Source organism: Zalophus californianus, chromosome 6 (assembly GCF_009762305.2).
Source record: "Zalophus californianus isolate mZalCal1 chromosome 6, mZalCal1.pri.v2, whole genome shotgun sequence".
Lineage (NCBI taxonomy): Eukaryota > Metazoa > Chordata > Mammalia > Carnivora > Otariidae > Zalophus > Zalophus californianus.
Genome location: NC_045600.1, coordinates 68,860,655 through 68,885,156, shown reverse-complemented (window position 1 = coordinate 68,885,156; position 24,502 = coordinate 68,860,655). Strand labels below are relative to the sequence as shown.

The 24,502-nt window shown below is 34.8% G+C and overlaps 1 long non-coding RNA gene across 1 annotated transcript in view; it reads left to right on the top strand.

Moving 5' to 3' along the window:
* Nucleotides 1–20,065: 20,065 nt before the first annotated feature.
* LOC113910048 overlaps nt 20,066–24,502 on the top strand; it is a 251,587-nt gene continuing 247,150 nt past the window's right edge. The window contains exons 1-2 of the long non-coding RNA XR_003515890.1: nt 20,066–20,079; nt 21,862–21,897. This is a non-coding gene — a long non-coding RNA (uncharacterized LOC113910048). The remainder of the gene's footprint in view (nt 20,080–21,861; nt 21,898–24,502) is intronic.

Genomic DNA, 24,502 nt, shown 5'->3' with positions numbered 1-24,502 from the left:
TAAGAGCTGTGAAGATTTGGAATATTTGGGGAGACCAATAAGAGAGGGAATCAAAAAGTTTTGTCTCTGAAGAATTTTAATTTTGAAAGTAGAAAAGGAAATGACTTCAACAATCTTAGTGCAAGAGTTACTTCTCTGGTCCTGTAACTAGCAGATAATGATTTTTGAGTAAGAACTATGAAGAAGCTGAACTACATTTTCATCATGAGGATGTTTTTTCAATGTATAGCTTCTTAAATTAAGCTGTTTCAGTTTGAAAAGCAAGGAGGTATCCTAAGGCTCAGGAGATCTCCCCTTCTGCCCCCCTTTTTCCATTGTTGCAGACTACCAAACGTGGTAACATTAGCTGCCATAACAATTGTGAGAACTTCTCATTTCCTTCAAGTGTAGGCAAATGGAGGATGTGTGCTGTATTTTATTTTTATGGTCCTACTTTCAGGCAGTGTCAGCTGTTTTTAGATTGACAATAAAAATCCTTATTGCAGGGAGAATTATATTTCACAAGTTTCTTCTCTCAGTTTTTCCATTTTCCTTTATAGAGCTGTTTGGCAAGGACAGGGAGAGAGCGAGAGCGAGAGCGGGAGTGAAAGCAAGAGAGAGCTGGGAGGGGGGAGTTGAAGAGCTCCGTTAGAATTTAAGCATCCAATGTCTTTAGTGGAGAGTGGGACACAAGGTGCAGATGCAGACAAATTAATTTTTTATTCTTTTTATTGATTCCTCCGTGTTGCAAGAAATATGGTTAAAAAGTAGTTTGTTTTCACAACTACTTCTGATATCAGAGTAATGCTATTCTGTAAAATTCTCTCAAGCACATGGATATGATTTTTTGATATATGATTTCTTTATCTTTTGGTACTAAGGGTACTATCAGATATAAATAAGTCTTTACCCACTTTTAGGCTTTTTGGAATCTCAAGCAATACATTTGAAATTATCAGTATTCTGTGTCATTCTTCTATCAGTTGGTCTATCCATTAGCACCTATTTCTTGAATGCGTCTTATATACTAGGTCTTATGCTGGGTGCTTGAAGATACAGAGCTGAATGCATACATCTGTTCTTCTTCCCATGGTGCTTTCAATCTAGCCACCATCTCCTCCAAAGGATAGCTTTGCGTATTACATGTTTGTGCTCAGATTTGATATGTGGAGTTAACCTGGGGAAGCAAGTCAAGAGAGTCCTCTATGTCTCAAAGAACCAGCCAATGTTCTAGGTGAAAGATTAGTGCTATAATAATTAAGATGGCTACACTTATAAAATTGTGTGCAAAGAGGAAGAGGCTGTTCTTGGTACTTTATATACATTGATCCCCTAATGAACACTATGAGGTAGCTATTGCAGCTTTTACAAATGAGTTAAATAAGTTGCCAAAAGTAATTTCAAGTGGTAAAGAGAGATTTCACCCCAGGTACTCTGACTGCAGACACTATGCTCTTTACTGCTTTACTATATATTACTTTGGCATATTAAACACATACAATTAGAGAATGAAAAAATTACAAGTGGGAGGACAGTGGTTCTCAGTTGGGAGAGGCTTTGCTTTTTACAGGACATTTGGTAGCATTTGGAGACATTTTTGGTTGTTATAACTGGAGGAATGCTAATATATCTAGTGGGTGAAGGCCAGGGGTGCTTCTAAATATCGCACAATGCACAGGACAGCCTCCCATAACTAACAGTTATCTGATTAAAAATGTAAATAGTTTCAAGATTGAGAAACCCTTCCTGAGAGAGTGCAATTTGGAAACGAGGCCCCAGAGAAGGAATGTGACCTCCCAGAATCACCAGATTAATTTAAGGTCTTTTGAGTCCCAATCCAGTTTCCCCCTTTTTTTCCTATTGCTGGTTATGTTGCACCATTGTGCATCTCAAGGTTTCTGGATGCTGGGTTCTTTGCAAGTGTTCAGTGAATGCTGTGCTTCACTTCATGCAGAGAGAGGGCGGGGCTAGTCATCAGTAGAATCTGGAAGTTCACATTTTTTCCTCACACATTTCTTTCTTCCTTTTCTGTTCCCTTCTGGTCACCTGCAGTTCCTCACATACATGCTTTCCTATTGTCATTGGCTGCCCAATGCCCTGTATGTATGCCTTCTTTTCTCTGTAGTGTTCCCAATCCAAAATTACCTTTTCTTTCTTCAGTCCCTTTCATCAAAAATCTCTCCATGAATTTTAACTATTGGGAAGAGATCTGAGTAAACATAATTAACCTAAGTTGAAATGTTTGGTAATCACCCCTACACCACCCCCTTATCCTTTCTTGGAATGTTTACTTTTAACCTAATGGTTATTTGAATTAGTGTAGGGAAAACAGTATAGTTGGGAAGCTTTCTTGTTGTCCCTTGAATTATACTGTGATTATGTCATCCATAAGTAACATTTGTGTTGGAAGTAAGCATTAGTAACCTTGTTAGTTCTCCCAGGTCTGAGGGAGTAAGCACCTCTGCTTTCCTTTCCGGTCTCACCCCAAGCAAAAATGTTTTGTGTCCCAGAAAACCATTCTGATCAGTATGCAATAACCAAATTAGAAAGTGCACTTATAATCTATTACAGACTAAATGTTTATGTCCTTCCCTTGGCCCCCAAATTTATATGTTGAAGCCCATTCCCCAATGTGATGCTATTTAGAGGTGGTGCCTTTGGGAGGTTTTTAGATCCTGATGAGGTCATGAGTGTAGGGCTGTCTTGATGGGATTAATGTCCTTATAAGAAGAGGAAGAGACAAGAACTCTTCTCCTATCAGAAAATTCATCTGCTTATACCTTGTTCTTGGACTTACAGTTTTCAGAAATGTGAGAAATAAATATGTGTTGTTTAAGCCATCTACTCTATGACATTTTGATTGTAGCAGACTGAGCTAAGACATTATCTAAGAGGTTTAGTCACCTTAAAGAATACCTAGTGTTCCCTTCTAGACAAATCAGGAGACTGTGTCATAGGTGTTACCCTGGTGTATGGATCTGGGTAGGTTGTGAAGTACTTTGAGTCTCCTCTGCTCTACTGCATGAGCCACAGATGATTTATTTCATTTCTAAATACCCCCCACAGGTCATCCTGTGACTAGGTAAACATTGGCCTTTCTGACTCCCTGGGCTGTATGTCCAAGTGAGGCAAAGCTCTAGCAGAGAACACTTGTTTTAGCAGCCACCTCTCATTGAGTCCATTAGATCACAGAGTTAAATCCTGTGACATCTGGGCAAGATTAGGGTAACTGAGTCGTTAGCAAGGCAAAACTAAAATTTACCTTTAGCACCCCTCTTGCCCCAGTTATGCCTAAATATCTGGTAGTATTCCTAGTACTTTATTTTTTAATCCAATTTTGTTTTATTTAATTATAAATTTCAACTTTGTTATTATGTGTATTACCTTATTTTGATTGTATGACATGATCATCTAAATTCTCACAGGTAAAAGTCTTAGAGGGAATATGAGTTTAATATACTTAAAAAAAGATTTTATTTAGTTATTTGAGAGAGAGAGAGCATAAGCAGTGGGGAGGAGCAGAGGGAGAAACAGACTCTCCACTGAGCAGGGAGTCTGACACGGGCTCTGTCCCAGGACTGATGGGCTCCATCTCAGGACCCTGTGATCATGACCTTACCCAACTGAGCCACCCAGGCGTCCCTACCTTTTTTTTTTTTAATTGAGTATCTGCATTTGGGCCTTAGAGTGGTTTTCTTGCAGGCAGAGAAATCATTTGTGTTCTGTGATACTGATATGAAGGCAGAGAGGTATAAAGATAAAAACTGTCTACAAAAGCAAGAGTGACACCAATAAACATTAACAGGCTGAAGTTGCAGCTTCAGGTGCTTAATAAATATTTGTCTTTGAATGACATGCACAATTGATAGATGTAATGTGTTGTATACTCCTTTGAATGCCATTTCAATTATAATTCCAATTTTACAAGGTATTCTGTTTTATTGTGAGCTTGAAGAAATCAGGCTTGAGCCTCAGTTTCTTGTGTTTTATAATGTTTTTCTTTTTATTGAAAAATTGTATATTACATTATTTGATGTTCCTTCTCTGTCAGCAACGTGAGGTTTTGCTAACATAATAGGGAACTCTGTAATCATCATATAAAAAATGCAAAGTTGGATTAATGATGATCTCTAGGATTTATGTTATGGTTGTTTTACCCTCTTGTTTGACTCTTTTTTTCCTAGCTGTTTTCAAATGGAAGAGTATTATAGCTCAGTGTAATCTAGTATATTAATGCATGTAAATGGGGGACAAACCCAAACCTTTCTATCATTCCTTGGATGCAGGTTGAGGTAGCATAGTAACCTGAGCTTTAGTACTAGTTCTGTTAACTGTGAACCTTGGAGCAGGTAATTCTATCTCTGCTTCTTGATTCCATGTATACAATACAATATCTTGTTTCTTTTTATTTTTTACTTTATCTGTTTAGAAAGGTAAATATATGCTCATTGTATAAAATGCAAATGAGAAAAGGTGTAATAAGAGAAAGAAATAAAAATTGACACATATATATACACATTTACAAATACATATGTATATACAAACATATAATAAATGTATATATAAGTTTTATTTTTCTTAAAAAGAACTAGAGACATATCAATGAATAAGGCATCTCCACTTTTAAAGGATACTGACCATCCCATTTAATGAACTCTGTTTCACTGATGAAACATTTAGGTTCATTTTGTTTTGTTTTGTTTTGTTTTTGTTTGTTTTTGCTATTGCAAACAACGTACTATGAACATGTCTTTACATCCATATTATAATCTGTATTTAGAATGAACTCCTAGGACTAGGCTTGTTGGATCAAAGAGTATTTGTAGTTAACATTTGACTCCTGCCATCATGTTGTTCCCCGCAAAGATGTCCATGTTCTGCACATCAGCAACTCGGTTTCCCCATACTGTTGGTAATATGTTTACCTTTGTCAGTTTTTTTTTTTTTTACATTGCAAAAAATTTTCTAGTTTTTGTGTTTTTATTTTTTTATTATTGTCCTGTTAATAACCATACATCATTAGTTTTTGATGTAGTGTTCCATGATTCATTGCTACTAGTTTTTGATGTAGTGTTTTTGATGTAGTGTTCCATGATTCATTGTTAACCTTTGTCAGTCTTATGACAAGTCACATCTCACCATTACTTGTTATTACACTGTTTTGCAGTATAAGATTATATTTTGAAAATACATGGTGATATAGTTATGACAATTATAATTTTTATCATTTTTTTTAATTTTTTTTGTCGTGATAAGTGTACACTTTAATCTCCATCCCCTATTTCCTTTATACCTCTACTCACCTCCCTCTGGTAACCATCAGTTTGTTCTCTATAGTCTGTTTCTTGGTTTGTCTTCCACCCCTCCTTTTGTTTGTTTGTTTTGTTGCTTAAATTCCACCTATAAGTGAAATCATACGGTATTTGTCTTTTCTGACTGGCTTATTTTGCTTAGAATTAAACTCTCTAGCTCTATCCATGTCATTGCAAATGGCAATATTTCATTCCTTTTTATGGCTAGCAATATTCATATATATATATATATATATATATATATATATATATATATATATATACCACTACTTCTATATCCATTCATCAGTCAGTGGGCACTTGGGCTCTTTCCATAATTCGGCTATTGTAGATAATGCTGCTATAAACATCAGGGGACATGTATCCCTTTGAATTAGTATTTTTGTATTCTTTGGGTAAGTACCTACTAGTGTAATTGCTGCATCATAGGGCAGTTCTACTTTTAACTTTTTGAGGAACCTCCATACTGTTTTCCACAGTGGCTGCACCAGTTTGCATGCCCACCAACAGTGCAAGAGAGTTCCCCTTTCTCCACATCCTCTCCAACACCGGTTTGTTTTTGTGTTGTTGACTTTAGCCATTCTGACAGGTAAGAGGTGATATCTCATTGTAGTCTTGATTTGCATCTCCCTGATGGTAGGGAGTGGAGCATCTTTTCATGTGTCTGTTGGCTATCTGTATGTCTTCTTTGGAGAAATGTCTGTTCATGTCTTCTGCCCATTTTTTAATTGGATTTACTTGTTTTTTGGATGTTGAGTTTGAGAAGTTGTTTAATAGATTTTGGATACTAACTCTTTTCAGATATGTCATTTGCAAATATCTTCTCCCATTCAGTAGGTTGTCTTTTAGTTTTGTTGATTGTTTCCTTGCCCCGCAGAAGCTTTTTATTTTGATGTAGTCCCAATAGCTTATTTTTGCTTTTGTTTCCCTTGCTTCAGGAGACATATCTAGAAAGAAGTTGCTGTTGCTCATGTCAAAGAGATGACTGCCTGTGCTCTCTTCCAGGATTTTTATGGTTTCAGGACTCACATTTAGGTCTTTAATCCATTTTGAGTTTATTTTTGTGTATGATGTAAGAAAGTAGTCCAGTTTCATTCTTTTGCGTGTTGCTGTCCAGTTTTCCCAACACCGTTTGTTGAAGAGACTGTCTTTTCCCCACTGCATATTCTTTCCTGCTCTGTCAAAGATTTGTTGACCACAGAGCTGTGGGTGCAGATCTTCTTTACTTTTAATATCTTGGAAATATTTATATATCTACAGATATATACATACACATGCATATACATAGATATGCATTTAATATATATAAAAAGATGAAGTTTGGGAACCACGATAATAAATTATTATATATTTTATTATATATAGCCAATTCCTAATAATAAGTATAAAGATTGGAAAGGCTGTCATTAATTAATGAGTTAGTACATGGAAAGCCATTTTAAGAGTGACTGGCATCTAGTGATCAATGAATGTTTGTTATTAGCAAAACTATTATGTATTGTCACTATGCTAAGCAATTTACTATTAGCAATTTACTAACAGCACAAAATATGTTACTTCCTTTTATTCTGTCAATATCCCAATGAGATCACTGCTATTATTATCTACATTTTACAGGTGAGGATGTTGGAGCTCAGGCAGGCAGACTCAACTAGTAAATGAAAGAGCCTGTTCAAAACAAGGTGTTTTCAACTTTAGAGTGCAAACTCTTAACAGCCACGCTATAATTCCTCTCCCACATTTTATCATTGGTGGGGACACTCTCAGTAGACATTCCCCTGTTTGGTTTCAAACCATTTCAACTTTCAGTCATGCATCCTTCTTCCAACTTCACTTAGTTAGGTCACCATTTTTATTCCAAAAGGTCCAAGGTTTCCAGAATATATTAAGTAGTGCCAGCATAACCAAAGGAGATCATGCACCTGTTTCTCCTTTCCTTTCTATTCTCTTTTGGTTCAAATTTAGTAAGAATTGTGTATTTCCAGAAGGCATAAGATTATATTTGTAAATGGAAGCAACTTACCTAATTGTCTTCTCTTACCAAAGTGGTATAACTCTGATTGGAAAGAAAGAGATGGATCAAACAGTGAAAAAGATGACTATTACAGAACTGTACCTCTGAAGAAACAATACAGATGAATAATGACTTATACTATTTTCTTAGCTCACCATCCAATATGCTTTCTACAGTAGCAAGGTGGTTAGTGAATCTGAATAACTAATTGTACAGATCAAATATGTTTTTTGATGAGCCTCATATTTCTGAAGAATTATTTGCAAAATAATTATTGTTTGTAAAACCAATATGTTGTCGTGAGTTCTGAATCCTGATTATCATTTTTCAGTCTTTGTTCCTTTCTTTTTTTCCTGGTTACTTATAGTGTCTGCTTTACTTCACTATGCATGAATCTTTCTGAATCTCAAATTTAAAGAGCATACAACAGATTCCTTGAACCTTAATGTTGAGAAGACATTAATGAAAAATAGGATGTCTGTTTAATTTAATAGGATGTTGGTTTAATTTCACTACTCACCCCAAATTCTTCCTGGTGGATTCCCATGAGGAAACTGTCATGTCACATTTATACATTTTTTTGTTTAATCTGCTCACCTAACCTTTAGAGAACTTAATTAAGTACTTCTAAAAATAATAGCATATACTTCATAGAAATTGAATTTTCCATTAAAAGTTACCAAAACAAATGGATAAAAGCTTGCATAGTTGTAAAGAAAGACAAAGTGAAGATGTCAGCTAAAGGGAGATAAAAGATGGAAAGAAAATTACTGTGTCATCAAAAAGATAATGAAGTTTAAAAGAAATAAAAAAGATGAGACATTTTGTAGGACATAAAAAACAGTTTGTCTAGGGCCAATAAAAAGAAAGAAACTTTGGTGAAGGAAATGTCACTAATTAGATATTGTTAAAGCTGAAATGAACATTTTATATTATGCTTTTATAGGCTAACAAATAAAAATAAAGGTACTTAACCAAGCAATATCTAGTTTTTCCACAGATCAGGGTACAGATTGTATGACATTATCTCTACAGGAATACAACCTAATCATGTGGTGCTATGACACCAGGAGGCAAAGTGAAAATGCATTTTGGAAAAGACCTTGAACTTGTATGCCACATACAGAAGGAAGCAAATTCATTTTTTAATCCCTGGAAAGGATAAAAAGGCAACAGCTTTGAAAGTAATCTACAAGAAACAAACAAACAAAAAACAGTTCTTTCCCAACCATTTTGGCTAAGATTAGTCTCATTATTAATAGCAGTTAAAAATTATAATTATCACCCAGAAATAAACCCGCAGCTCTGTGGTCAACAAATCTTTGACAAAGCAGGAAAGAATATGCAGTGGGGAAAAGACAGTCTCTTCAACAAACGGTGTTGGGAAAACTGGACAGCAACACGCAAAAGAATGAAACTGGACTACTTTCTTACATCATACACAAAAATAAACTCAAAATGGATTAAAGACCTAAATGTGAGTCCTGAAACCATAAAAATCCTGGAAGAGAGCACAGGCAGTCATCTCTTTGACATGAGCAACAGCAACTTCTTTCTAGATATGTCTCCTGAAGCAAGGGAAACAAAAGCAAAAATAAGCTATTGGGACTACATCAAAATAAAAAGCTTCTGCGGGGCAAGGAAACAATCAACAAAACTAAAAGACAACCTACTGAATGGGAGAAGATATTTGCAAATGACATATCTGAAAAGAGTTAGTATCCAAAATCTATTAAACAACTTCTCAAACTCAACATCCAAAAAACAAGTAAATCCAATTAAAAAATGGGCAGAAGACATGAACAGACATTTCTCCAAAGAAGACATACAGATAGCCAACAGACACATGAAAAGATGCTCCACTCCCTACCATCAGGGAGATGCAAATCAAGACTACAATGAGATATCACCTCTTACCTGTCAGAATGGCTAAAGTCAACAACACAAAAACAAACCGGTGTTGGAGAGGATGTGGAGAAAGGGGAACTCTCTTGCACTGTTGGTGGGCATGCAAACTGGTGCAGCCACTGTGGAAAACAGTATGGAGGTTCCTCAAAAAGTTAAAAGTAGAACTGCCCTATGATGCAGCAATTACAGTAGTAGGTACTTACCCAAGGAATACAAAAATACTAATTCAAAGGGATACATGTCCCCTGATGTTTATAGCAGCATTATCTACAATAGCCGAATTATGGAAAGAGCCCAAGTGCCCACTGACTGATGAATGGATATAGAAGTAGTGGTATATATATATATATATATATGTATATATATATATATATATATATATGAATATTACTAGCCATAAAAAGGAATGAAATATTGCCATTTGCAATGACATGGATAGAGCTAGAGAGTTTAATTCTAAGCAAAATAAGCCAGTCAGAAAAGACAAATATCGTATGATTTCACTTATAGGTGGAATTTAAGCAACAAAACAAACAAACAAAAAGAGGGGTGGAAGACAAACCAAGAAACAGACTATAGAGAACAAACTCATGGTTACCAGAGGCAAGGTGGGTGGGAAGGGTGGGTAAAATGCATGATGGCAGTTAAGAAGTGCATTTGTTGTGATGAGCACAAGGTGTTGTATGGAAGTGCTAAATCACCAAATTGTACACCTAAAACTAATGTTACATTGTATGTTAACTAAGTGAAATTTAAATAAAACTTATAAAAAATAGTAAAAAAGATCTGAAGTTCCCTAAAATAATAAATATAGAGGTTATTGCATATCAGTTTCTCAGTGTATTCGTTTTCATATTTGGACATCTATATATAATATATAATATCTTTATACTATAGTAGATTTGAAGTAAGCATCTTTAATTGTTACTCTATGCTTACAATTTTTACTATCTTATCAAATACAACTTTTCTCTCAATATCTTTTAGGTCAAGGTCACATTTTAAGATTTTATTTTTGAGCCAAGACATAGAAGTACTCTTGACATCAAATGTCTATAGAGATACTTAACTGTGCTCATTATTTCTTATTATTTCTATCATACTGCCTCTGTGAACTAGATATTATTATTCTTATTTATAAGAGAAAAAAATGAGGCTTAGATATTACAAATAATTTGCCATAATATGAGGTGGACAAGTGATGAAGTATGAATAAAGTATGTTTTATCTTATTTTAAGTGTTTATTTATTTTAGAGAGAGAGAGAGTGTGTGTGTATACATGGGCAAGGGGCTGAGAGAGAGGGAGAGAAAGAATCTCAGGCAGAGTCCCCACTGAGCGGGGAGCCCAAAGCAGGGCTGGATCTCATGACCCTGAGATCATGACCTGAGCCAAAATCAAGAGTTGGATGCTCAATTGACTGAACCACCTAGGTGCCCAAAGTATGTTTTATTTTAATCTCATTATTTTATCACTACCAGTGTCTCTTTAATACTAAAACTGAAACATCCTCAGAGCAGAGAACACTATACCTTTAAGTTCCAACAGCATTGTCTGAAGAAGTGTAATACAAACAAATATTTTCTGGAGTCACTTGTATATCTTCAAATGAAGCAAATTTTGTATTCTACTCATAACATTAACCTGTTAATTTTAAATAAAAATAATTATTTCCCTTAGCTACTGTTATAGACTGAATTGTGTCCCTTCAAAATTCCTATGTTGAGGTCCTAATCACTACCTCAGAATGTGACTGTATTTTGGAGAATTTAAAGAGGTAGTTAAGGTTAAATGAAGTCATTGAGGTGAGCCCTTATCCAATATGATGTAATCCTTACAAAAAGAGGAGATTAGGACACAGACAGATACCCAGAAGGAAGACCATGTGGAGATACTGGAAAAAGATACTGGTCATCTCAAGTCAAGGAGAGAGTCATTCATAAGAAACCAGTCCTGCTGATATTGATACCTGATCTCAGACTCTACCCTCCAGAATTGTGAGGAAGTAGATTTCTGTTGTTTAAGCCACCTAGTCTGTGATATTTTGTTAGGGCAGCCCTGGCAAATTCATACATATAACTACCATCCAGTAAAAATGATTCTTATGAAAAATATACTTTATTTATAGTAGCTTCATATATCTTCAGTTATATCGTATACTCCCCAGGAGTTTGAGTAAGATTTATACCTGTTGACTTCCTTGGAATGAAGACTTGGTGTGGAAGCAAAAGGATTATAATATTTTGAGGCATGATTCAAAATATGTGTTAGGTTAATTATCTGTACTAACTTATTGGTATTAATGAATTCCTGGTTCAGAAATTCAGACTGTCATCACCAGGACTATGAATTTATTTTAAAGCAGATGCCTTGATGCTTCTTTAAAACTTGAGTATATGTTTAGTGCTGCTGTCAGCCCCTTTAGATTAGACCAAAGCCATAAAACTGAAGTGATAGTGAGGACAATGCAATATCCCTAATCAGAAAAGAATGTTATCATTATGTATAGAATACCAGAACCTTTATTCACTTAATTTACAAACAATTCGTGAAAACATCTGTATGCTTATTGTAATTACTGCCAAATAATCAGAAGAAAACATTTCACCCAATGGCTAAATTTTACTTTTTTTTCTGGGCTAACTTCAATGACCATATGTGTTGGTCTCATGTCAGAGTAGTCTGAATATGATGGAAACATATACAAAGAAATCTGTTAAATGGAAAGATATCGAATATAAGTAATAGCAGTGAATTGGAATGATATTCAGTGTTACTAACGTGAGTCAAATATTAGAACAACAAATATGAGCAATATTCCAATGGGTATTTTTAGTAAGCATTTCACAAAATATAGACGTAAATTGGGCAGTACTTCTCCCAAACAGAGTGAAAAACCATACTTTACTGCAGACTCGGGAAATTACTCAGAATATAAATATAACAATTCATCTATTGACTTTGTATCCTAGGAAATATCAAGAAGAATTGTCTGATATAAATGCAGACCTTGGGCTTGCTAAAAATCAGTATTTATCTCTCAGGTCAGTCAGTTTATTGATACTCATCTCAATGAGAAGTCAGTATGTATGTATATCACTGTGGACTAAATTTCAACATAGAAATGTTTAAATCTTGAATTTAGTTTTGCCTCCCTGAGAATCGTTCTCCTCCTGCCCCCTGATTTTACATGGTTTATATAAGGTCCAAAAGAAAAAAAGTTTAAATCTATTAAATATTTTAGGCTTTTTATCTATCATACCATTTAGCAAGACCGAAGAGTGTTGCCTGTAAATGATTTGAAATGATAACGTCTGAAGTAAACTCTCACCAACTTAATTTCTCAGTGAAATTTTCGTAGGGTGCATAGAAATTTTTCAAAGCTATGAATTACAATTAAAGATTTTCCAAAGAAATGATGTCATAATTTTAAACTTAGTAAGTGCAAAGAAGTATGGTAAGTAGAGGTAAAAACTCCTAAAATACTTCTTTTATGTGGCAATCATCAACTGGTAATTGTTGTAGAAAAATACACATCACATATGAATATAGAATTCAAGCTAATGTTACAAGCTAATGAAAAGAAGCACATTTGCACTACATCTACTTCATACATTTGTTGTTTGAGCTAGTCACTTTTACTTTGAAGCTAATAACTACCTTCATTACAGAAACTGGTGCCTGTCTTTAAATATATTTGATTTGTTTCTCCAAGTATACTTAAATTGTACTTATTTTTATTTTTAAAGTAGGGAACCAAGTACACTGGATATTTTTATTTTACAATTAATGTATATCTTACTTAAACTACACATGATAATAATACATAATCAACATAATCATATCTGATTCATTATTTAGCTATTTATATTTTTCTTTGCCATGGACAATGGCTTTGGTTCAATTGTTAGCTGTAAAATACCCACCAAAATTCTATTATTCTACTCTTTTCTATGGAATGATGTTAGCTGTTAGAAAATCAGAATATAAGGTTTATAAAAGCAGATTCATTCTCAAGAGACCTTACATACTTTGTATACCAGTAATCATGAATGTCAGGGCCCTCAAGTGAGGCCAGTAAGTTTGACATTCACTTGCATATTTCAATTCCTTTGGCAGTGAAATCATCCCCCAAGTAGAGTCAGGTCCTAAAGTTTCTCTTCCTTCTCAAAGCCCTGAAGCTAAACCATGGTTATTGCCTTACTTCTCCTACCTTCTGCAGTTTGGCAATCTGATTAAGTAAAAGGAAATCAAAATCAACCCTCTTGACTTAACTATCAGACTTACATTTCTCTTTTTATTTTATTGATTTTGATCACTAGTTTAGCCAGACTTGGTCTTTTACTGCTTCCACTTCACCTCAAATTCTGAAATCTGTATAATCTCACCATAGTTTTCCAACTCCTCTTTGAATGTTTTAGCATAGATATTTTTATCAGTCTCAGAGCCTAATTATAATTAACCTTCCAATATTATATCAGCAGGCAGAGCTAAGAACCTTTTCCTGACATTCCAGACAATATTATAGTGATACCTACATGACAGATGATATACAAATTAACTATAATTAGTTGTCCTTTCAGTATAAAGTCGTTTCCTTAAGGTTATAAATTTGGCTAATTTAGCTTTAGATTGTATCCTCTACATAAACTACTTTGATGAAAATTAGTTAAAACATGTAACACTCATTTAAAGGTCTTTTATATTTTTTTGTTGACTGGGGCACCTGGTGGCTCAGTTGGTTAAACATGTGACTCTTGATTTTGGCTCAGGTCATGATTCTCAGGGTTGTGAGATTGAGTCCCAGGTTGGGCTATACGCTGGGCATGGAGCCTGCTTAAGAGTTTCTCTCTCCCTCTGTCCCTCCACCCTGCTCTCTCCCTTTCTAAAAATAAATAAATAAAGTTGATTTCTTTAAATGGAATTTACTTTTTAGTTAACATGTTTTTTTATAGAAACAATCTTAGACTTCAAGCAAAGAATTTTCTGTTATCTTTTTTTTCAGCACAGAAATTCCAAGTCTATGATATATGATAAAGCACTTCGAATGCTAACTAGTTGAATTGACTGGGAATAAATACATTTTGGATGACAGTTTTTCGAAAATTAAGTAATATTCATGCTTTCAAAATTGGGGGATTTTTATATCTCCATTCAACTGTCAGTTTTTCAGAGTCCTTCCCCTGCCTCCACATTAGAATAATTATTTGTATAAGTCTATTTTCTTGCTTCCTGCTACTTCCTTTCAATGAAATTATCACACTTTGTAATCATATATTTATTTATATTTATATACAAATATATTTATAGTTATTTGAAAATATAAAATATATTTTTATTTATATTTTTATTTGCTCAGCATTTGCCTTCTGTACTAGTTTGCAAGCTCAGAGGGCCCAGGAATCATGTATATTTTGTTCATCAGTGTATGTCCAGGGTAGTGGGGTATCTGGCATAGAGTCAGTTTTAAATAAATGTTTGTTGAAGGAATTAACTAAGAATTATAGTGAAGTAGAAGAAAGAAGAAAGAGGAGGGGAAGGAGAAGGATGAGGAGAGCTGGAGGAAGAAGAAAACGTCGTTAATTTTTATGGGTTCTTACTGTGCACCAGCTATTTCATCTTCATAGCGGACCTATCAGATCAGTTTCATTGTGGAAAAAGAGGCACAGAAGGTTAAGTAACATGCTTGTGCTTATGGTCAAACCCAATTCTGAATAGGACGACTATGGCATTTTCCCTAGCTGCTCATCTCTCTGACATCATCTTTTCCTAAGGCTGTGGTGTTTGTGAAAATAGGCTTACATAAAAGTAGTGGTATGGTGTGTAGCTCACTGAGCCATGTGTAGCAACTGGATTTTTCAGGCACTAAATAGATTCAGTTTATCTTAATTAAGAGGTATTTCCTAAGGAAACCTAATTGCAGTGGTAGTAATTGTTTCTCTTGGGGTCCATTTATCTTCTGGGTCTGTGAGCTATACCCTTACCTATCCAGTTATGTCAGACGTTCCACCCAAAGTTTTCTGAAGTTTCATGATTGTTGTGTGAACCACCATTACTATATAAAGTTATTAAATCCGTGTATTATCTTAAGCCCTAGGGTTGCTCTGTGCTTCAGTAGTAAAGAAACAGGCCAACATACTGCTCTTAACTTCCTTCCCTCCCAATAAACTGATTTGTTCTGGACTTCCATATTATTTGTCCTTGCTTTACAGAAAAAGTGTTCCTTGTTTCCAGGCTAGTTCCTTTGCCCTTGTTTGAATTCATTCTTCTTATTGATCGAATTCATTACTATCCTCAGTTCCATAGTTGTCCATAATTTATCACTCAATTTATAACTAATTTCTTTATTTCCCTAGATTTTCTTTGGTCAATGAATATATCAAAGTCTCCCATATTTCAAATGTAAACAAATAACAAAAACTCTTTCTCAGGCCTTGTGTCTCTGCCAAATTGACACATTGTATCTCTTAACTTTATTAAGTTTTTGAAAGACTGTTTTAAATTGCTGTCTCCATTTCTTAACCATCCATTAAAAGGTTTCTTTATGGCTTCTTTCTTCCACATTTTACTGAAACTGCTTTTTCAGAGCTCATCAGTAATGTATCGTTTGCCATTTCTAGTCACTCTTCATAGGCCTCAGCTTCCCCAACTTTCCTGCTGTATTCTTTTAAAAAATTTTTATTGTTATGTTAATCACCATACATTACATCATTAGTTTTTGATGTAGTGTTCCATGATTCATTGTTTGCGTATAACACCCAGTGCTCCATGCAGAACGTGCCTTCTTTAATACTCATCACCAGGCTAACCCATCCTCCCACCACCCTCCCCTCTAGAACCCTCAGTTTGCTTCTCACAGTCCATCGTCTCTCATGGTTCGTCTCCCCCTCCAATTTCCCTCCCTTCATTCCCTGCCTCCCGCTATCTTCTTTTTTTTTTTCTTAACATATATTACATTATCTGTTTCAGAGGTACAGATCTGTGATTCAACAGTCTTGTATTTAACTGCTGTTGGCTACTCTTTAACCTTTCTTCTCCATTGATTTCCTGATATTGTTCCTTACCTAGTTTTATCATAGCTCTTATATTCTGGTCAGAGGTAAAGATTATATTTTCTTCTTAATTTTAAGAATTATGATTTTCCGTGTATTATCTTTTTCCTTAATTGTCTGTATTACTGTTTCTGCTTCCTTTGACTAACCTTCAAAAAAGTATGTAATCTTTCCCTATTTTTCTAGTCTCAGACATTTGATTGTTTAACACATATTGTTTAATATCCTGCTTTGGCTTCTGGGTAGTAACTATCAACTTTATGTTTTTCCTGAAATTCTAACTCTTAATTCCCAAGAATTTGCATGATGTCTCAAAACCAGATTAAACTTAATCCAGTAGAGCTGGTACTACATCTTCCCAGTCACTCATACAAGGAAGCTCAGTTATCTTTGACTCTTTCATTGCCCTCGCCCACACCACTGATAAATTACTAAGTTTTGTTTGTTCTGCCTACACAGTGGTGCTTCATCAGTTTACCAGTTATTTTCAGTTGTTCCTCTCATACTGCAGGTAGTGACATCATCTCACACACACAGTATTCCAGTAACTTTCCAATTGGTATCAGTCTTTAGCCTTTCAATATACTGCTCCACCTTTTATACTCAATACAGAATTTAGATGACTGCCTGTTGCCTATAAAATATAGTCACATTTCCTAAAATGGCATTCACAGGCTGCTAGACCGATTTCAGTCTGCTTATACAGACCACCTCCCAACGCATTCTTCCATTAAGCTTATCTTTTAGTCACTTTTCTAAGTATGCCGTATACTATCATGCCCTCATGCTCTTGATCCTGATGAACTTGGAATATCTTTTCCCTACTTTCTTTCCTGTCATTGAAAACCAGTTAATTCTCAGAGGGTTACACTAGTTTATTCCATTTTGCATTATGATTGGTTGTCTCTATTTCTATTTTGTAAACATTTCTAAAACAGAAATAATTTTATTTCCACTTGTATCATTCACTTCTCCATTACCACCTGTGTGACACACAAACTCTTTCTCTCTCTTGTTGGTACATAGACAGTTTTGATGAAAAATTTCTGTAATATGACTATGAAGTTATGAGACTTCATAGATCAGGAAAATCAGTTTGGCCCTTTAATATCTCTTTTTTCATGCAGGAGTCGTTTTACATAGAACAAAGTATAGTTTGCCAAAAAAGGCAGGGTTAGTCATTAAACAGGCTCTATTCATCAGCTCTCTTTTCGAGAGTCTGTATAAAGTGCTTGATATTCACATGTAAACTGGCCTTCACTGCTCAGGGCTCTTTACCTAGATCCTTCACCAAGAGCATTTCTTTCAGAATGTACAGCCTGCAGCTGATTTTCTTGAAGAACTTAACTACCAAATCTCTGAAAAGTAGCAAGTGGTTGCCATTGCTCCTTTTTTTTGGTAGTGAGTGGTGAAGGTAGTGAGTGTAGGGTATTTGGAAAGGCAACAATGGAAAGATTATTGAACAGAATATTTACCAAATGTCAGAAAAGCTTTTGTAAGTATAAAGCTAAAAGTGAATCAAATTCAAACCAACTTATAAATCCAACAGAGCTGTTCCTAATAAAACTTCATATGTATCACCTGAAAATATGTTTATCCAAAAAGCCTTTGAAACTTTTAATTTATTTCTTCACATATTTTCTTAAAAGAGTAAATAGAAAAATTTGAAAATATAGATGAATAGAAAACTAAAAAAAATCTGTTTTTTTTAGCCATCAGAAAGTAAAACTCTTTTTTTAAGTTTTTTTTTTAAATTTCAGTTAGTTAACATACAGTGTCATATTAATTTTAGATGTACAATATAGTGATTTAACACTTCCATACAACACTTGGTGCTCATCATGGTGAGTGCGTTCCTTAATCCCTATCACCTATTTCACCCATCTTCCCACCCATCTCCTTCCTGGTAACCATCAGTTAGTTCTCTATAGTTAGGAATCTGTTTCTTGGTTTGCTTCCCTCTCTATTTTTTTTTTTTAATTCCACATATGAGTGAAATCATATAGTATTTGTCTTTCTCTGACTGACTTATTTCACTTAGCACAATACGTTCTAGTTCCATCCATGTTGTTACAAATGGCAATATTTCATTCTTTTTTATGACTAATATTCCATTATATATATATATATATATATACAGACACATATATATACACACACCACTTATATATACCATTACTCAGAAGTAATCTATTCATCAGTCAGTGGGCACTTCAGCTCTTTCCATAATTTGGCTATTGTAGATAATCTTGCTGCTGTGAACATTGGAGTACCTGTATCCCTTTGAATTAATATTTTTGTGTTCTTTGGGTAAGTACCTAGTAGTACAATTGAAAAGTAAAACTTTATATATCTGCACATATGCATTTTTTAAACAAAAATGGGAGCTTACACTGAATTTGCATTTTTAGTTAACATGTTTTTAACATCTTCCTGCAGCATTAAATGCAATATTATTTTTAATAATTGCATATTAATCTAATTACAGTGATTTACTCTAGTATTTAGTGAATCCACAAATGGTCAGTTATCTAAAATTGCTCTCATGTAAATTGTCTTGTAAAAATTTTGGCTGAAAATTTAGTAGAGTGTATTTGGGAGGACAAGAGCAGCAGGGAGAGAGGGAAGATTTGAGAGGGCACACTAAATCCTGGTCCTCCCAGGGCATATTTCTAGCTCTAATATCCTTGACTCACACTTCTACTGAAAAAAAAAAAATACAAATATATTCAGCCTGAACATTCAACTGATTTAAAGTCCTTTGATGACTCAAAGAACAATTGCAGACATCAGAAATGAAATCTCAGTCTGTGCCAGTTAAAAGCTGAATAACTATTTCATTATTAATATCAATAATATTTTATTCATTACACATACCAAAGAAATCAGAGTTCATTCATTCTTTCATTCATTAAACACAGCTATGACAGCCTTGCTGTGTCTCTAGAATGGGAGGAAAAGAGAGAAATGAATGTCATCACTTTTAGTGTGTGAAGTAGGAAATGGAAACAATTTGGGTGGTCAAGTGACTCAGTACAGTTTCTCTTTGAGTGCCCAACTGGTCAGAATTGCTAGCTGGGCCTGCTGTTTATCTAATCAGGCCGTTCTACTTCGTGTTCTCCAAACTGCCTGTGTGTCCTGCCTCCACACCTTTGGTCTTGTTCTTTCTTTGAAGAAAAGGGAACTACACGCTGGCAATGAAGACTCAAGTACTTTTTAAATTTTCCCTTGTTTTCTTTCTTGAGAAATTTTTCAAATTACATTCCAAGGTTTGCTCTTTACATGGAATAGATATTTGTAGGGGAAATAAAACAACTTCCATGCTTTAAAAAAAATCTCATGAACCTTGTTAATCCTTATTTAAATAATTTTGATGGGTTTCACAATGGTAGGATTTAAATACATTAATGTGAGAGTGACAAGGGGGATCCTCAGGCTAGATTTGGCCCCCTGTCTTACACATTCCTGGGACTTCATACTACTCATTTGTAGAATTATCCCAATTATAATTTAAATAATTATTTGTTTGATTCATCTATCACCCATAGATTGTAAGCTTCTTGAAGTCAGAGACCATGTTCATCTTATTTAGTTCTATATTCCAGAGTGAAACATAGTTTAGGGCACAAAGTAGGAGCTACAAAATATAGGTTGAATGAATAAATAATGAGTAGATCCTTAAGAGCAGGATAGAATATGTAGTATTTTTCTAGATATATCTGACCAAGGAACCCTTCTTTTGTGGATTATCTATTAATATTTCATCCTATTTATTTTTCTGCTTAGATCCTGTGCAGGCACTTCAAGTGCATAAGGTTCGTATTAAGGAGATCATCTTGTATATGGTATCTAGTTGTCCTCTTTGGTTCTGTATGTCAAAAATGTCATCACCATTGTTGTAGGAGTCTACATTAAAACCAGAGGATAATCCTTAATTTTTTTTTTATTCTCATCTACATTCCATCAGCTCCCAACCCTTTCTGCTTCTACTCTTTTTTAACCCTATTTTTAAGACCCTATTCCAAGCCATGAAAATTTATTTCTGACTGTAGTCTCATCGCTGGTTTTCCTTTTTACCCCACAATCACTTACTGCATCATAACAGCCAGAGTTTTTGTCATATTCATATCTTATTTAAAATATTTTCGTGACTTTAAAAAACTTGTGTAAATCTTTGCTTACCTCTTGATTTTGTCATTTTATTCTAAGTCACTCTACACTCTAGTTGTATTGAATGTTTTGGGTCCCCCAAACCAGCATGATTTTAGCTTCTGATTTCATCATATAAGGCCTCACATATGTGCACTGCATGATGCCAAGACTGTGCTGTGAGTGGAGCGCCCTAGAGTTGTGCAGCATGACTTCCCTACCTGATCACTAACTTCCCCCCCCCCCCCATATCATGGAACCCTTTCTGACCCTTTCCTTGTTTCTTATTCTTCTTGTGTTCTGACTAGACATCCTGACTTCTGGGGTGTCTATCATGACCACTCAGTGATTGTTGGGCTCCCTTGCTTTGCATCTCCAGAGCCTCCCTATTTTTCCTCTGCCACAGCACTTCTCAAAGTCTTCTAACTAATTATCCTGTTTTCTTTCTTTCTCTCTCTCCTTTTCTTTCTTTCTCTTTCTTTCTTATTTCTTTCTTTCTTTCTTTTTCTTTCTTTCTTTCTTTCTTTCTTTCTTCTTAAATTAGTTTAGCTGTTAAAAATTTGTTTGTAATTTTTGCCCTTCATCTTAAAATAACACTTTAGAGTTATAATGGCTGAATCTAATCCCCTCTTTATTTTAAAATTTGAAATGTTTTAAAACAGGTTCTATATATCTATGTCCCCCCAGCTTTTCTCTCTTCCAAGTTAAATATCTCTATTTCCCTTAGTCATTTATCATATGACAGTGGAGTTGAGATGGTTAATTTTATGTGTCAACTTGCCTAGGGCATGGCACTCAAATATATTTGGTGAAACACTAATCTAGATGTTGCTTAAAGATATTTTTAAGATGATATTAACATTTAAATCAGTGGACTTTGAGTAAAGTAGATTGTCCTCTATAATGTGGGTGGGCTTCATCCAGTCATTTGAAGGCCTTAAGAAAAAGACTGACATTACTCAGGAAGAGGGAATTCTACCAGCAGACTGTCTTCAGACTTGAACTTCAACATAAACTCTTCCCTGGGTCTCCAGCTTGTCAGCACACTCTATAGATTTTGCCAATCTCTACAATTGCATGATTGCATGAGCTGATTTCTTTCTCTCTCAAGATACATAGATACATATAGATATAAATATAAATATATACACCCTGTTGGTTCTGTTTTTCTCAAGAACTCTGACCAACACAAGAATACTGTCTTTTCACTGTCTTGTTTACTGTCTTCTGGAACCACTTCAGTTTATCAGTGTTCCACTTAATATATGGCTCCCAAGCAGACACAGTGTGCCAAATATGACCTGTGTAAGGTACAGGGTATTATTGACTTCTTTGCTAAATACTGTCTTTGTGTAAATGCTACATAAATGTGCATGACATTTGTTGGCTCATATTAAATCTCTAATTGATTAAAAAATTGTCTAACTCTAGCATCTGTTTTGTTCCAGGAGTTGTGTTGGGAGCTATAAATATGGACTTACAAGGTATGGTGCCATCCCTCAAAGGACATGGATATTTCTCTCCTATTTATGATATTTGCTATCCTGTGTTTGTGACGTCAACTTTTTAACCAGGACTATTAGACTTTATACTTATCTTCTAGAATTACTTTTTACTGAATTTGATCCATTGTTCCAACATTTATAATGAAAAAAAAAACCTGATTTTTCAGTCATGATTATGTTATTCAATACTTAACTATTTCTCCAAATTAAAACACATCTTTTCTATATCCATATCCATTTTTTAACTCAAAATTGTGAATAAGGCTCATAACACATTCAAAAATGAGCCATGTAATTGTCATGGTTTGAGAATAATTGTTCAACTAACACATATCCACATAATTTATAAACATCGTCTCCACATATATCTTGTCCAAAAAGACATCAACAGAATACCCATTAAATGCCTCATTGAAATGCAGATTCACTATGTCTATATAATTTAATTAATTTGGTATAATTTATTCTTAGAATTTAAAGTGGCTCTTGGTGATTACCACTTCCTTTTCTAGGTGTTCATGAGCCATCTGTCTAATTATATGTCTTGGAATTTTGCTGGTAATTGGTAGAATGCTTTAAGATGTGTAATTTTTGTATGTACATTTTAATTTTACATGGAATTTTCTGTATATCTTTTTTTTTTTTTTTTTTAGCATTCTTCCCAGTCACCATGATCATCCATTGGTGCTATAATTATATGGGGAACAGGGGTTGTCTTGTGGTACCCAAGGGCAGGGATGCAATTGTATTTCAGATGAATTACATATTAGTCTATTTGAAGGGAACCCAGTAAGTTCTCTCCATCTCTTATCTTTATTTTTCTCTTCATGTCACTTTTTTTTTAAGAAAATATTTCTATGTTTCCTGGTTCAGAAGTAGATAATGGCTACTACCAATAACACTCAAATTTATATCCTCTCTGTTTCAATAAGTAGCCTATTTTATGTTGAAATCTCTTATTTTGTATTCCATGCAGAGTGTTTTTGTTTCTCTTGGTTCAGGTTTCTATATCTGGATTAATGTTTTCAGGAGATGAAGTTATATTGTATGAACATGACTACCCTATTAATATGTGGATGGCAGGAGGTAGAATGGAGTTTCCAGAGCTAGAGATGATGTACAGATAACCCAGTAGGTATCCAAATTACACTTGGTGTGTCATTTAGTTATTTAAGGATCAGAACTGGGCAGCCTGGACACAGGACACCTAGAATTGGAAAACCAGTACCTGAGGCTACTCTCTGTCTTTCCTGGGATATCAGGTCTCTCATCTACTCTTTTCTCTGTATGCATGCCTTACAGTCTTGCTGCTTTCAGAATACTTGCATGCTTGGGCTACTTCTGGCTTTTGCTTCTCCATGATGTCAGTGTGCAGATGGCTCAGACTTGCCATGATGCTAATGCTGGTCTGCCTTAAAATGACTCTTCAATTCTACTACTTACCTTTATCTGACTAGTTACTATTTCTGAGTCTCTTAGTTTAGATTCTTAAAGAGAATCTACTTAGTTACTAGTTGTCAGTGGATTGGCTGGTGTGTGTGTGTGTGTGTGTGTGTGTGTGTGTGTGTGTGTGTGTGTGTGTGTGTGTTTTATTATCTGTCCACTAAGAAGGGGACTGCTTTTGCTTATACAGAATGTAATGTATCAACAGACACTTAAATTTGCTTCTTATTATAGGTATATCCATGTGTCTTTTATTTGCATTTTTTAAAAAGATTTTATTTATTTATTTGTGAGAGAGAGAGAACACAAGCAGGGAGAACAACAGGCAGAGGGAGAAACAGGCTCCCTGCTGAGCAAGGAGCCCGATGTGGGACTCGATCCCAGGACCCTGGGATCATGACCTGAGCCGAGGGCAGACACTTAATGGACTGAGCCACCCAGGTGTCCCTATTTGCATTTGTTTTATCCTTACTAGTATAAAGATGTATTTCCATCATAGAGAATGTAAGCTTTAATTACTTATGCTTATTTACTATTTTTGATTAATATGAAATAATCAGCATCAAGTACTGGAATTAACCATTTTTCTTTTTTAAAAAATATCTTTCACATGGCCGACAGAACTTTTTATTATCTTTAGTTATCTTAATAATTCTATACTAGATATTATATTTCTGGAGTCTCTGTAATCTCCTTGAGCCTCAGTTTCCTCATCAGTAAAACGGATATAGAGACACCTGTATGCAAATGATTTAGCATCTTTTATACACATAAAGATGTTCAAAATTGTAATCCTTTCCCTGTGTCCTCCTTACAGTACATGCAGGAAAATGTATGTAGCTATGTTAGTTTCCTTTATATACTGTTCCCTTTTTTTTCTACCTTGTTGTTGATGTTTATAATTTTCTTTCAGAATTTGTTTTTCAAGGCCTCCAATCCTTTTAAAAGACTTCAAGTTATGGAATCACTCAGATCTCCTCTCTGAAATTTTTTTGAAATCTGCTTTCTAACATCCAAGCTACCTGTCACACTGCACTGAGTATTTCCTTTCTGGGCTATTTCAAGCACTAAGATGACAAGTTGACTTTCTCCCAAGGTTCCTGTCACTTGAATTTCATGAACCAGTTCTTTCTCTCTGGCC